This window comes from Tachysurus fulvidraco, chromosome 9 (assembly GCF_022655615.1).
Source record: "Tachysurus fulvidraco isolate hzauxx_2018 chromosome 9, HZAU_PFXX_2.0, whole genome shotgun sequence".
Classification (NCBI taxonomy): Eukaryota; Metazoa; Chordata; class Actinopteri; order Siluriformes; family Bagridae; genus Tachysurus; species Tachysurus fulvidraco.
This window is the reverse complement of record NC_062526.1, coordinates 95,001-100,000: the sequence shown is the minus strand read 5'-3', so window position 1 is coordinate 100,000 and position 5,000 is coordinate 95,001.

Here is a 5,000-nt window from a genome sequence, read left to right as displayed (position 1 = left end):
GTGAGATATGAAAAGGAAATAATAAAGTAGGCTAAGATCAAAGTCACACATGCAGGAAGATCAAATGGCTCCTTGGCTCCGGTTCCTCTGACAGGTAAATAGACAGAGTGTGTTCATTAAAACGCGTCCCAGTGTGAGCTTCATGCAGTGCTGGAGACACGTCGCCTTCTCCTGCTGCTTGGAAGTGTCTAACACTCACTGATCCAACACCACAAACTCTACCATCCAACACTGATACAATATTTACTCAAATATTCTTTTACAGACAATCACAAAGCTTTAATTTGGGACAACTGGAACAGCAGCTCCCTCTAGTGGAACCTCTGTATTTGACCAATCAGAGACCAGAAATCACATCACATGACCAACATCACTTGTGAATATTCTCTGTTTGAATTATTAGCATTTTTATTCTTACAAATCACGAGACTTCTGCTAATGTGGTCAGCGTGGCAGTTAGCATGTAATCAATTCAGCAAGACTGCAAGTCTCCTTAACTCCTGGTTTTCTCTCTGTGTTGTTTATACTAACATTATCTCTGATGGACCATGAGAACATATGAACATGAAAGATTATGGCTCTTTAAAACCTGCCAAATGTAGGATCATAAGGGAACAGAGACATAAAGGAAGTGGCACTGGGTACAAAGTACATTGTTAAAAGCAGTTTGACTAAGTAAGGGTTTAGTGGTTAATAATTCAACACTAACAGTGTAGTTAAAATGACATATCATATCATATCATATCATATCATATTATATCATATTATATCATATCATATCATATCATATCATATCATATTTCTCTCCCAATTTTCTGCTTGTGCCAGAATTCTGCTTTAAACATGTGCTTCTTTTCTTTAACACATTTCACTGCTCTTTATGAAAATTGGCCTCACAGCTTTTTCTTTGCATTGGTTTCTTTATCGGGAAACATCCATCACACTGACGATACGTGTGTGTGTGTGTGTGTGTGTGTGTGTGTGTGTGTGTGTGTGTGTGTGTGTGTGTGTGTGTGTGTGTGTGTGTGTGTGTGTGTGTGTGATTAATCGTGGTCCTCGCGGCTCGTTTTTCAGTGCCGTTGTTTAAAAGCTGTAGTCACTCTTTGCGTTTTTTCTCCTCTCAGTTTATCGATATTCCGTTTCCGAAAATACAGCGCTATCCGTCTCTCTGTCACTCACTCACCTGCGGCAAAGAGAGGGATGACGGAGGAGAGGAGGAAGAATGAAGAAAGAAATGACAGAAGAGTGAAGAAAGATGACAGAAAGGAAGGAAGAATAGAAAAAGGGGGAAACACCAGGGGATTGATGTGTGAATGTTGTGTGTCCATGTGACACTAGTACCACGTGAGTGTGATGTAAATGTCCTGACGATGTCCTGGATGGAGCTCTGCCACTACACTAAAGCCCACATTTATACACTGTGAGAGGAACACACACACACACACACACACACACACACACACACACACACACACACACACACAGGTTGTGAGGTAAGCAAGTCTTGCTGCAGGTTTATCTTTGATGCTAACAGGCTCAGTGAGATTAATGAAGCTGGGCAGCAGATCAGTGTTTATCAGAGCAAACATACACAATCTGCTCATAACACTGAGCTCAGATACACACACATCACACACACATCACACACACATCACACACACAACACACACACATCACACACACAAAACACACACAACACACACAACACACACAACACATACAACACATACAACACAAAATAACTGATTTTAACTGATATTACTATTATACTGTTATTAGTAAGTTCTAATATTGAGAGATCTTTAGGTGTTTTATGATCCATCACACCTACATCGATCTAAAGGTGCAGGATATTTGTTGGTACCTCAAGTACTAAAGTCTCCAGCAGGGGGCAGAACTTTTTCTCACAGAGCCCCACAGTTATAGAACAGACTTAAGTTAGTGTTCAGGACTCAGACACAGTGTCAGTCCGCATGGATGCTCACATGGATAGCCTGAAGATTCATGAGACTTCTTTGGATAAAACCCCTTCGAAACCATGAAGATGACTTTGGACTGTAATTAATATGAACAGTTTTGCACTCAAGTCTCCGTCTGTGAATCATCTGATAACAACAAACAGCCTGCATGTTATAAGTAAATTAATCTTTTAGTGCACACTGCTATAAAGGTAATGATTTATAATCCCACTCTCTGTTTATAATGATTTATAATCCCACTCTCTGTTTATAATGATTTATAATCCCACTCTGTGTTTATAATGATTTATAATCCCACTCTCTGTTTATAATGATTTATAATCCGACTCTGTGTTTATAATGATTTATAATCCCACTCTCTGTTTATAATGATTTATAATCCGACTCTGTGTTTATAATGATTTATAATCCCACTCTGTGTTTATAATGATTTATAATCCCACTCTGTGTTTATAATGATTTATAATCCCACTCTGTGTTTATAATGATTTATAATCCGACTCAGTGTTTATAATGATTTATAATCCCACTCTCAGTGTTTATAATGATTTATAATCCGACTCTGTGTTTATAATGATTTATAATCCCACTCTCATTGTTTATAGTGATTTATAATCCCAATCTCATTCTTTATAATGATTTATAATCCCACTCTCTGTTTATAATGATTTATAATCCCACTGTTAGTGTTTATAATGATTTATAATCCCACTGTTAGTGTTTATAATGATTTATAATCCCACTCTCTGTGTTTATAATGATTTATAATCCCCCTCTCGGTGTTTATAATGATTTATAATCCCACTCTCTGTGTTTATAATGATTTATAATCCCACTCTCTGTGTTTATAATGATTTATAATCCCACTCTGTGTTTATAATGATTTATAATCTCACTGTTTGTGTTTATAATGATTTATAATCCCACTGTCAGTGTTTATAATGATTTATAATCCCACTCTCAATGTTTATAATGATTTATAATCCCACTGTCAGTGTTTATAATGATTTATAATCCCACTGTCAGTGTTTATAATGATTTATAATCCCACTCTGTGTTTATAATGATTTATAATCCCACTGTCAGTGTTTATAATGATTTATAATCCCACTTTCAGTGTTTATAATGATTTATAATCCCACTCTCAGTGTTTATAATGATTTATAATCCCACTCTGTGTTTATAATGATTTATAATCCCACTCTCTGTGTTTATAATGATTTATAATCCCACTCTCAGTGTTTATAATGATTTATAATCCCACTCTCAGTGTTTATAATGATTTATAATCCCACTCTTTGGTGTCACCCAGATAAGGATGAGGTTTCATTTTCAGTCTGGTTCTTTTTAAGGTTTCTTCCTTGTATCGTCTCAGAGAGTTTTTCCTTCACTTCCATCACCTCTAACTTGCTCATAAGGGATACATTAATAAATGTAAATGAATCCCACACACTCTAAGAGTTCTCGTCCATAATCAACATCAGATTGTTATCATAAAAAATTGGTAATCTTTATTACAGCCTGAAATCCAGAGACACCATTAAAGTATATTCCAGATGAGAGACACACTTAGAATCAGCAGTTAAACAGCAAAAGGGAGGCGGAGCTTGTGTCTCATTTAACCTCCATTACCATTTAAACTGTTTCATGTCTTTAGCTGTACTTTTTTTGTGTCTATTTTTGTTTTGTTATCCTTTTTTTCTGTTTTTATCTAGTTTCATCTGTTTCATTTCTATTTTATTGTATTTTTCTGTGATTATTCTGCACTTTGTGGTGTTTTGTATGCAGGCAATGTAAGTCTTGCTCTCTCAATCCTCAAGAGCCGAAGCTGTAAAGGTCTCAGACGAGAACAGAGTGAAACACGGAGCCTGTCAGGACTGTTAATATTTAGGGCTCTGCTGTAATCTATGTTAAGTGTACAGCTTTTACAGACAAATTAGAGCCACTGAAATCATTTTCAGTCTCTTCTGAAATGTTTAGCTTCAATAACCTCTTCATCTGCCATGTTGAACACACTTCACACTTCCCTGTGATTCTTTATCAGTTCTGTTAAATGTAATCTTTCAGGTTGTGTGTAAAGCCATCAGGTTGTTTCAGTCCCAGTGTTTAAGTCCAGGCTAAAAACACCTTTGTCTTGTCAAGACTTTTTACATCAAGGAGCAGAGCCAATGTTTGCTTACTGACGATGTGGCTGACGATTTTAACAGCACCGACCTCAAATGCATTGTGATAAACTGCCATCACTACATCACCTGCCCCACTAGGGACAAAAGGACCCTAGACCATAGTTACACTCTATTCAATGACATCTACAAGGGACAATCTCATCCACCTTTTGGGACATTGGATCATGCCATTGTCTTCCTTAAGTCTAGATACAAACAAAGGCTGAATCTGAAAACTCAATGTGTACCGAATGAATTAAACAGTGGCTGTTCTACAGGGCAGGAGGTGGCGCTGAAGTGGTGCTATGGGAGGAAACCAGAGTCACAGTTCCAACACAGTGGCTCTAGGAGCCTTTGGCAGAGAATGAGAATGATTACAAAACAGGTGAACGCTAACTTCACTGGTAGTGAGCAGAACACTCATTTGGAGGTTTTGTTAATGGTACTAGGAGTGTTAAAAGCTCTATCAGTTGCAGTGCTTATGGTGCTAACAGTCTGTAATCCCTGCATGCTTCAAACAGTCCACTACAGTTTCTGTCCTGAAAAAACCCAGCCCACCTGCCGAAGGATGTTAGGGTTAGGGTTAGGGTTAGCTGGTTAGGGTTAGCTGGTTAGCTCTCCATCAGCTGACCATACCATCCACACTGAGCTCCTGACCTGCAGTCCATCTACAGCAAGTGGTGCTGGACCAAGGCCAGGAACATAGTGAAGGATCTCAAACTTCTGAACAAATACACTCTTTTCTCTGTTTTGATCATTAAAGAGCTTCTGGTCCCTAAATGCCAACACTGAGAGAATGAGGAGGAGCTTTTTCTGACATGAATCTTGGCCCTCAACCAAGAAAACACATAAGACT